Here is an 11,072-nt window from a genome sequence, read left to right on the forward strand (position 1 = left end):
AAGAATGTACAATAGGGAAAAGATAAGTCTCATCAATAAATGATGTTGGGAAAATTAGATATCCAAGGCAGAAGAATGAAATTAGACCCTTACACCATATTCAAAAAAAATCAAAGGCCAGATGCAGTGGCTTACGCCTGTAGTCCTAGCACTCTGAGAGGCCAAGGCAGGTGGATTGCCTGAGCTCACAGGTTCGAGACCAGCCTGAGCAAGAGCAATAAACTAAAAATAGCCCAAAGTTGTGGTGGGAGCCTTTAGTCCCAGCTACTTGGGAGGCTGAGACAAGAGAATCACTTGAGTCCAAAAGTCTGAGGTTGCTGTGAACTGTGACGCCACAGCTTTCTACCTGGGCAATAAAATGAGACTCTGTCTCAAAAAAAAAAAAGAAAGAAAGAAGTCCTGTTTTGTGGGGTCCTGATTTGTTCACCAGAGGATCTCCTTCCTTCCTCTTTGCCAAATTCTCTGCCTACTCATTCCAGGCCTCTCACAGGCCCTCACACCTCATTCTCATTAAAGCCTGTGCTGAAAAGGTGGGGAGGATGTTTCAGAATCTTTCAGCAGTGAGTTATTATTGATCAACACTGATAGTGTGAGAAGACTGATCTCACCTCGAACTGGCAGAGACTAATTAGCTTGATTCTCAAGGATAATTCCTAATTAGGCACGGGAAGAAAGGAAAGAAAACACAAAGGAGCTATTCTTCCCTGAGAGCCACCAATCTTCTGCCCAGGGGTGGAGGGAGATGAAGCAGGAAATGTGAAGAAGAAACAGGTAAACAGGTCCCAGCACCTGAGCGCTTCCTGCCTACTCCACACCCCAGGGCAACCAGCCCATCAGCACAAACAATGCCGAGCACAAGGGCTGATGCCACCCCACTCAGATCTCATGTGAAGGTGTGTGTGTAATTACTTTGCTTTGCTTTCTGCCTAAGGATGCCCAGGGAAGGCGCAGAGATAGGGAGCTTTGAAGGACCTGCTCTAGACCTTCAGGGCCAACCAGGACTAAAAATGTGAACAGAGGAGGATGCGCCTCCCTGGAGGTGGGGGTTGGGGGATTGCCCTGAGACAAGTAGAAAAAGTAAAAGGAACAATCTCTTGCAGCTGAGAAGCAGCAGCCCTCTTGTTCTATAGTGGACATTTTCTGGAACTTTCTAGCAAGGCTAGATGATGGCACAAAGGACTCTTGGCTGGTGGTGGGGCAGGCAGCAACCATAGGTCACCTGTGGAGGGACCCGTGACTTCACAGCTATGAGACTTGGCTCATCAACTTCACCACACTGGGCTTCAGAGTCCACTGCTGTGAAATGGAGATAGTTAACACTCATTGCAGCTGAGGAATGCAGAGGTGCCAGGCACACAATAGGCACGTCCTCATCCACCCAGAGAAAGCAAACTAAGGGAACAGTGAATCAAAAAGTGACCAACTACAGATGTTTTTATTCCCTGGTATGTATTTAATAGGCCTATGTACATGTCACGCACACAACGCACCTGCCATCCCTGAGATAAGCCACACGAGGAAGACAGACAAATTAGAGGAGTTCAAACAGCATCACCAGGGAAAGACAGTGGACTTAGAGGCAGACGGAGAACAGCTGGCCTAGGCTGACCACCGGGACCAGAGCATGGGGAAGGCTGCCTGGGAGAGCCGAGGTGCCCTGAGTCTGAAGTGACATCTGCTCAGGAAGCAGCTAAAGACCAATGACTTGCTGCTGATGAATTCAGGAGGGGGCAATAAAAACCGGGGGGCCCTGCTGTCTGCAGTGGGCCAAATGAGTGTCAGAGGAGGGGAGAACGTGCTGCCCCATCACCACCCCACACCCCAAACCCATGCCAAATCATGCCACCCAAAATCTCTTCAAGTCTCTGCTCGACATCCTGAGCCAACCAAACGTAGTCATGAGGCAGTCAGGGAAATATGAGTGCTGACGGGATGCCTGGTGCTAATGAGAAACTATTGTTTATATTTTTAGATGTGATATTGTGGTTGCAGTTTTCTTTTCTTTACTTTTCTTTTTCTTTCTTTCTTTCTTTCTCTTTTTTTGTTTTTTTGATACAGAGCCTCACTTTGTCACTCTTGGTAGAGTGCTGTGGCTTCATAGCTCACAGCAACCTCAAACTCTTGGGCTTGAGCAATTCTTCTGCCTCAGCCTCCTGAGTAACTGGAACTACAGGTGTGCACCACTATGCCCAGCTAGTTTGTTTTTTTTTTTTCTTTTACTTTTAGTAGAGATGGGGTCTCACTCTTGCTGAAGTTGGTCTCCAACTCCCGAGCTCAGGGGATCCACCTGCCTCGGCCTCATAGAGTGCTGGGACTACAGGTGAGAGCCCCTGCTCCCGGCCACAGTCGTGTTTTTCTAAACGCTCTTGTCTTTTAGAGATACCTGCTGAAGCATTTACAAACAGAAAATTACTATCTGAGGTTCAATTCAATATAACCCAATGTCAGGGAGTAGGGAGTGGAATTAGGGGATTAGAAGAGACAAGATTGGCAATGGTTGATAACTGTTGAAGATGAGTGATAGGGACATGGGATTTCATTATACTCTACTTCTGAAAGTGAAATTTTTCATGACAAAATGTTGAAAGAAAGAAGGAAGAAAGGGAGGGAGGGAAGGAATGGGAAGAAAAGCAAAAGATTCGGCTGAAAAGCCCCTCTGAAACCTTCCTTGGTCTCCCCCCCACACACACAATTGGCAGGTGGGGAGCTGTTTGCTTCTCAGCCAGAGAAACAAGGCCCAGGAGGGATGTCTGTGGGGCAGCCCCAGCTGCACAGTCCCTCTGGGGGCCAGCCCACACCTCAGAGAGAGACAGCAGGACAGGATGACACTGAAGGAACAAAGTCCAGGAGCTCCATGACATCAGGTGGCTAAGGGCATGGGTCCAGAAGGCATGAGGAAAAAATGTGAGCCAAGGAAGGGGTGGCAAGGCCACCAAGGTTCAGGAATGGGGACATGGCCTAGGATTAGAGTGATTTTTTTGGACAGGCACCAATCCAGTGCTATGTGGGGAGATGCAGCCGCTCACAGCAGTTTCTGATCTGAAACAGGAAGCATCTGTCCCCCACCAGCTAGCAGATGACCTGGCCTCTGCACTGGGCCTGCCACCACCACAGGCAAAGCTACCCCCACATGCTTCAGGCATGACAGGCCACCCCTGAGTCCTTGAGTATCCCAGAGGCTTCTCCTGGGGTTCCCAGCAGGGCTGATGGTTGAGGAAACTATACAAGGTCCGCCCTGTTGCTCCCACCCTCCCTCCAGAATAAGGGCTATGTCCACAGTCAGCCTGCCTGTGGGGAGAACATGTGGGGTGACGTGTCCAGATCTGCCCAGGAAGGCTGGGAACGGAGAGAAAAGAATCTGCCAACCAGTTGGGGGGAAAATGGATTTTGCAACAACCTAGATGATAAGTGCTGGGGCGGGGGGGGGGGGACCTGGGAAGCCCAAATGTTTAATATTTGGAGAAGAGGCTGTCTAAACAAAGTAATTAGAAGGCTCCTTTGTAGTGATATGAAAGAGATGAATTGGGTTTATCCAACATCAAAGGCAGCAGATACAATGGGGAGTGAGGCCCAGCGCGTGGGCAGGGCTGAGGACAGATCTCCAGGCCCCGGGAGGGGGCAGGGAGGCCCTGCAGTGTGTGACTGAGGAGCGTCCCAGTCACTGAACACACTTCCTAAAACCTCTCTCCATGAAGGCTTACTCTCCCCCAAAGCCACTTTTCAAAAGCAACATTTACTACCTGCTGAGAGAAACACAGGAGCCAGCCTTCCCCTGATTCCCATTGGGAAGGACGGTTCCCTTCTTCTGGATAAACTCAGAAGAGGACCCCGAGGGCCAACCGTCGGTGCCGTCAGGCCAGCTGGGGTGGTGGAGTTCAACAGCGCCGCCAGGCGAAGCCCTGCCCACCCCTCCACTAACTGGATAACCGTGTGCAGGTCACTTAGCCTCTCTGAGCATAAACTGCCTTCCCTGTAAAATGGAAATGATGGGAACAGATTATTTTTAAATGGAAACAATAATCCCTCAATCACAGGGTGTTGGGTGTAGATTAAATGGTTGCACCTGAAGGGAGGTTGGCACAAAGGAACCAAGAGGAGCCTTTGGATGAATTTTGACGTGTCTGGAAATACTGAGCCAGTCACTCCAGAATGAGTTTCCTCCAGACTCAGGCAGAGAACTGATCACAGTTGAGTGTTCCGGTTCTTCTGGCGCTGGACTTCCCACATCTGAGTACCCACTGCAGGGCCTACAGGCCCAGGCTGGCCTGTTCCAACACGGGACAACTTTTGAGGTTTGTTTGGCCCCTAAATTTCATGATTCTATATCTCTACCTCATATTTTGAAGTGTATATAGATAAAATTATGTCATACTGGCATTTATTTTAAAAGCAGTATGTATAGCCCAAAAAATATATATGGTAGATGAAATGAGAATGTCAGACTATTCATAATTATTGAAGCTGGATGAAGATATATGAAAGTTTATTATTTTCTTCTCATCTACTTTTCATATGTATTAGAAAAGTTTCATAATAAAAAAAGGTAACAAGATAAAATAAATTTCAGCATCTCACTCCATTTCCCTGCCAGGTGGAGCTGAAGCTGAGTTGATACCAATCCCTGCTTCTCCCTCCCTAAAACATTGGGGGTTCTGGGTGCTGACAGAGATATGAAGATGCCACCACTCAGACCAGCAGGAGATGCCAAGAAGTTAACAAGAAACTACAAGATGGCTTGTCAAGTGTTCCCAGGGTGTGAACATGGAGCTCTGGGACTTGAGGAGGGAGCATTTAATTCAGAGAAGGCGTCAGGGAGGACCTAACCACAGTGACAAGCCAATCACACTAATAATAGGAGCAATTATTTTGCAGCAGCAGCAAACATCGGCTGGTGTTCCGGGGGACTGGTAGCTGGCTTCCCCAGAGAACACGAGAGAGAAGCTCAGGCCCTGAAATGACACAGCTAAATTTTATCAGTCAAAGTAAACTGAAAAGCCAGCACAGAATCAAAGGAATTAATGAACCCCATCGTGAATGGAGGCAGGGCAGGTACACACAGGTAGGGATGGGAGGAACTGTTGAGAGACTATCCTTCCCCTGATTCCCATTGGGAAGGACGGTTCCCTTCTTCTGAGCTGGTCCAGAGCCTAGTCTACTAGCTGAGCCTACTGGGACCTTGCCGCCACTGCTCCCAGCCCCCACCCACCACCAAGCAAAAAAGAAAAATAAACTACCGCGGAGCAAAACACAAATGGTTGAGACAGCTAAATCACAGCAGTCAGCCCCCTCAAGACAGGCCAGTCTTGGTGGTTTCTCTCCTGTGGCTGTTTTCTGACTGCCTGGCATCCTTTTACCCTACTCTGGTAACATCTCCTCAAGGCTCTGCCCTCTATTTTCTTGGTCCATGTGTTCTGGTCCTGCTCCTTGGCCCACGTCTAAGCTACATAGAGGCTCATTCCCATGGCTGCAGGGGTTGGTTCAAGAGTGGGCAATGACCTGGGCGGCGCCTGTGGCTCAGTTGGTAAGGCGCCGGTGAGGCACCGGCCCCATATGCCGAGGGTGGCGGGTTCAAGCCCAGCCCCGGCCAAACTGCAACCAGAAAATAGCCAGGCGTTGTGGCGGGCACCTGTAGTCCCAGCTACTTGGGAGGCTGAGGCAAGAGAATCGCTTAAGCCCAGGAGTTGGAGGTTGCTGTGAGCTGTGTGAGGCCACAGCACTCTACAGAGGGCAATAAAGTGAGACTCTGTCTCTCAAAAAAAAAAAAGAGTGGGCAATGACCATGATCAGAGCCAATAAGATTGACAGGTTGTCTGGAAAGGGATTTTCTTTATGTCAATGGGCTTGAAGAGGTGGGATTATTGCCCCACCTTACTACGATGTGTTGCCTGAGCCAGATGTAATGAAATTAACTATCATATCCCTCATCATCTATTCTCAATCTAGGGGCTGGAATAATACTGTTTAAATGAAAGTCAGTTCATTCAAAACTGTTTGATAAGAGTCATGTCAGTTCTCTGCTCCAAACTCCCATTTCACTCAGAGCAAAGCCAAAGTCCATTTGGCCACACCCAACACACACAGGGACCTGTCCTTTCCCTCTTGGGAGCCTCCCTGCTCTCTGCACCCCAGTCACACGGACAGGCATCTCACCCACAGTCTTTACACTGGTTGTTCCCTCTTCAGAAATACTGTCGCTCTAGAAACCTGCCTAGCTAAGCACCCAACTGGACCACTCCATTTAAAGTTGCAGTACCATCCTCTCTCCCTATGTGCTCCAAATTCCTCTTACCCTGCCCTGAGTCCACACCTGGACCTCAGGGAGGGCTTCCCAGGTCCCCAGACTTAGGCTGGTCTCCTTCTACTGGCTTGGTGGGGTGTTTTCACCTTAGGGTCCTTGACAGGACTGCTTCCACGCCCTGCTCCCAGCCTGCCTATGTACTGCCTGGCATCCTCATCCCATGTATCCCGGAGAGGAGGCCCGTCTTTCCACACACCTCCAGGCTCCTTTCTGGAACAGGAAGGAGGAAGGGCAGCACCTCCCCCTGGAACTTGCTGCCATGCTGCTGTCCTGCCCACGCCCTCCCTGCCTGTCGCTGGCTCTCCTGCCTCCTGGCCCTCTAACCTGCCACTGAACCCTCCACATGCCAAGCCTAAATTAGGAACCCAAGCTTCAAGGAACTGCTGTCATTGAACCTGTTGCTGCTGAAAAGCAGAAGTAATACTTATTAGTTGGTCTAGATGAGCAGATGAGTTTAACAGGTGACTATGGACTGGGGCCACAAAGTCTTCTCAGTCATCAAATAAAGGATTTTGTTATTTGGACTAACTAACCTGATTATTTCTACTAACTAAATAAATTGGATTCATTTTTCAACATTTTAAACAGTTCTCAACATTATTCAGAGACTGCAAGGTCAGTAAAAGGCAAAATGGGGAAACTTTCAACATCAGACTCTTCCTGCCTCCTGCCCAAACTGCTGGTCCCTGTCCAGAGAGGGCACAGGGCACTCAGCAGAAACCCCTGGTGATGCCCTGGAGAAAGGGTCGTTGTCTCTGAGAACTCTGTGCTCTTTCTGCTGACCCTGGGGTGCAGAGAAGGCTAGTGCTGCTCTGAAGGTGAGGATGGTACACTTAATAAAACTAAGAAATTAACACGGGCACACTACTATCCCAGACTTCACTGTTCTCACCACTGCACGTCCTTTCTCGGTCCCCGGATCCAGTCCAGGACTCCAGGTTACATTTTAGTATGTGTCCTGTCTGTGGCCATTTCTCAATCTCTTCTTGTTTTCTCACGAATTTCGACACTTGGAAGAGTGCTGGGCAGGTATTTTGTAAAACGCCCCTCAATTTGAGTTCATCCAGCGTTGACTCGTGATTAGACTGAGTTTATAGAGTTTGGGGAAGAGTAAGACCATGGTGAAACGACCTCATCATGTCATGTGAGGGGTACGTGGCGCCAACGTGACTCACCACCAGTGAAGTCAGCTTCAATCACGTGGTTCAGGTGGTGCCGCCAGCTGTCTCCACGGCAGAGTTATTAATCCCGTTTTCCCTTTCCACATTCTATTTATTAGAAGCCAGGCAGTGAGTCCAGCCCACACTCAAGGACAGGGGAATTAAGCGCCCCCTCTTAGAGGGGAAGTGTTCACATTTATTATTTGGAATTCTTCTGCAGGGAAGATTTATCTTTCTTCCCTTGCTGTACTTAATCCTTTTAAGCCTGTTTCTTATTTCTGAAATGAAGATGATACTTGTACCCAACCAAGAGGATTGGTAACATGACGGGTGGAAAGCACTTAAGCAAAGGCTAAATGTTAATGATCAGGACTGAGCCAAGGACCCATCAAACTATTTGCAAGAGTCATTTAACTCCAGGCCCATTGCACAGCTATAATATCTATGTCCCCCCCAGCCCCCAAGTGAGGCCTGTCTGAGGCCAGGCTGGCGTTTGCCTGCTCTCTTCCACCAGAGAGCCCTTCCACAGAGCAGGCAGTCTGCAGGCAGAATGCCAAATGCTCACCAAAGGCACAGCCTGCAGGCCAGGGAGACAGCAGGTCTAGAGAGGACCTTGGCTGAGACCTGGGAATGGGTTGGATTCTGGTGGAAGATGGTAAGAACCTAACACTTGAGAAACCACCTGGGAGCCCAAGGTGCGAGCAGAGCCTGACACACAGTAGCTGCCAATAATTCTGGTTGACCAAATGGCTCTATGAGCAGCTACACAGAGAACACAGAACTGGGGGCCCAGTTATTTGGGTCTGGCATTCCAGATTTTTTTTTTCCAACTTTCGGTGTGACCCTGAGCAAGTTACTTAACTTTTCTGGGCTTTAGTTTCCATCTATATGTATGCAAAGAGTGAGAGGTTGGGGAGAGAGGAGGACTAGGGCCAGGCCTTAGAGGGGAGCCACAGAAGCCGACTTCTCTATCACCCCAGGTCCCTGACACTTGGCCACTCCCTGCCCTGCTATCAGAGCCCTGCCGCTATCTCCGGACTTATCAAGGAACCAGGCATTGTTAGAAGCTGTCGGAGCCACAGTTTATCTTCGCTCTGTGCTTCCTGCACATGCTCCTTTGTTTCTCTTCAACATCTGTCCCTGACTTCTCTTGTTTGTCATCAGCCACTGGGGGGGACGGGACACGTTTGTTTTAATAAAAATAAGACCACCTGAGTGGGCTCCTGGGGTGGGGGGGTGGGAGGTGAAGGGTGGATGGTTTCCCTTCCTCCCTTCCCCGTGTTCATTTTCAGACCAAGACAAGTGACCTGATGGGCTCTGGGCTTGCACCCCAATAACTGCGTCCTCAGTGCGGGCTGCGGGAGGACGCACGGGGTGGACACGGAGATCCCCAGACCAGAAGGGGGTTGCAGCTGGGCGGGAGTGCGGGGACAAGAGTGCCTTTCAACATTTGATTTCTTTTTCCTGCCTGACTGGCCCATCCCAGGCAGGCTGTCTCTGGAGGTCAGCTGCACGTGCAGGACGCTGCCCGAGGGTCCAGGGTGGCTTCGGCTCCCCTGTCCCACGCCAGCCGCTGTGAGGGCACCGCAGGGTCGGGCTTGGGCAGCTCCGCCCGCAGACTGTTGGCCATCAGGGCCAGGTGGCGGGGTCGCAGCCTGGGGACGCCCCTGCCCCTTTGTGCCCGCCAGTGAACCACACCACCACCCCCCAGACCACCGGAGGCTCTGGGACAGCCTTGCCCCTCAGCAAGGAAGAATCAAGACTCTCAGGCGCAAAGGTCAGGAATGCGGCTGGAGGGTCCGCCATCCAGTTTGTGCTTGCTCTGGGGGCCAAGCCACAGCCTGTCACCACGTCCTGGCCTTGTCCCCTCTGCCCACTAAGCACCAAGTCTGGTTTTCCATCTTCAGAGGGCTGGAACCCATTCTCTTGAGTTTGCTGACAGGGGACCAGGCTGCTCATTCCCTCCCTAACCTGTGTGGCCTCTGGACCCCAGGACTCCTCATGCCATGACCAGGGTGACCAGGACAGTTCGGCTCACACTGCCTTAGGTGCCCATGGGAATGGTTCCATTTCTTTAAAATCAGAAAAGAATTAACTTTTAGGCAGAAGCAAATGTTTTAATATACAATATTAACACAGTAATCTTTTTAGCACCAGTCATAAAATGCAGCTTTAAATATTATTGTCATGGAGAAGGTCCCAGTGTGGTCCTGGATGGGGTCGTCCTACTGGGCAGCCATCTGAGGGACATCCTGCTCCTTTGGCCGGCAGACCTAAATGCTGGTGAAGCCAGATTCCTTGGACATGGCAGTGATGGGATGCTCCCTGGAGAGCCGCATGTGAATTCTTTGCTTTTTATTTTCTCTCAATAAAAATGTATGATGTTTACATTGTCAGAGAAGAAACAGAACCGTGGCTTGTGTTTCACATTTTACAGAATGGGGCATGTGTACTTTTGGCTGTTCCTGCATGTTCCTGGCAGTTATAAATTTGTCCCCCTCTGGAATGAAGGGACAGTATATCAGGATGTTTGGGGTGGAGTGAGTAGGGGACCTGCCCCTACGTTGGCCCTCTATCACTGCCCCATTGATTTATATCTGTGAAATCTCTGCTTAGCCTTCCAGGCTGGTCTTCCTCCCATTCCCAAATCTCCCCCCCCCCAGGGCTCTGTTTGCTGGGGCCCCTCCCTGTCTTCTTCCTACAGGCCACCCCACCCCATGGGTCCTCAGCCCTGGCCTTCTCCAGCAGCTGTATTAGTTGCTGGAGCTGTCATAACCACAGACTGAGGGGCTGTAACAACAGAAATGCGTTATTCTCATAATTCTGGAGGCTAGAATCCGAGACCGAAGTGTCTGCAGGGTCGGTTTCTCCTGCAGCTTCTGTCCTTGGCTTGCAGCCCATCTTCTCCTGGTGTCTTCCCTCAGTCTTCACTCGCTGTCTATGTCCTAACCTCTTCTTATAAGGACACCAGTCACATTGGATTAGGATGCACCATAGGACCTAAGTTCACCTTACTTACCCGTGCAAAGACTCTGTCTTCAAATACAAGCACATTCGGAAGGTGTTAAGACTCTACATTGAATTTGAGGAGGACACAAATCAGCCTAGAACAGCCGGCAACACCTCCACGTGCAGAAGTGGTCAGGTCGCCAAAGCCCCAGACTATGAGGTTGTGTAAAGCAACCATCTGATCAGTAACAGGTAAGGCAGAGCTTGAGGGCTGCAGGCCACAATGCTGGGACCAAGGCTGCTCACAACATGCTTCTGAGGACAGCACGTAGTAGAGGCCAGGAGAGGTGAGACTCTGCCCAGGGGAGAGGGGCTTCTATAAGGTGCATCCACCTGGCCAGCCCTTGTAAAATAACTGTTGTCAACAAGGAGGATTTTTTTGTTGTTGAGACAGAGTCTCATGTCCTCTTCCCTCCCCCTTGTAGAGTGCCACTGGTGTCATAGCTCAGGATAACCTCTAACTCTTGGGCTCCAGTGACCCTCTTGCCTTCACCTCCTGAGTAGCCTACCACAGCACCCGGCTAATGTTTCTATTTTTAGTAGAGACAGGGTCTCACTCTTGCTCAGGTTGTCTTAAACTCCTGAGCTCAGTCCATCCACTTCCC

The sequence above is a fragment of the Nycticebus coucang genome, chromosome 6, assembly GCF_027406575.1.
Source record: "Nycticebus coucang isolate mNycCou1 chromosome 6, mNycCou1.pri, whole genome shotgun sequence".
In the NCBI taxonomy this organism is placed as follows: Eukaryota; Metazoa; Chordata; class Mammalia; order Primates; family Lorisidae; genus Nycticebus; species Nycticebus coucang.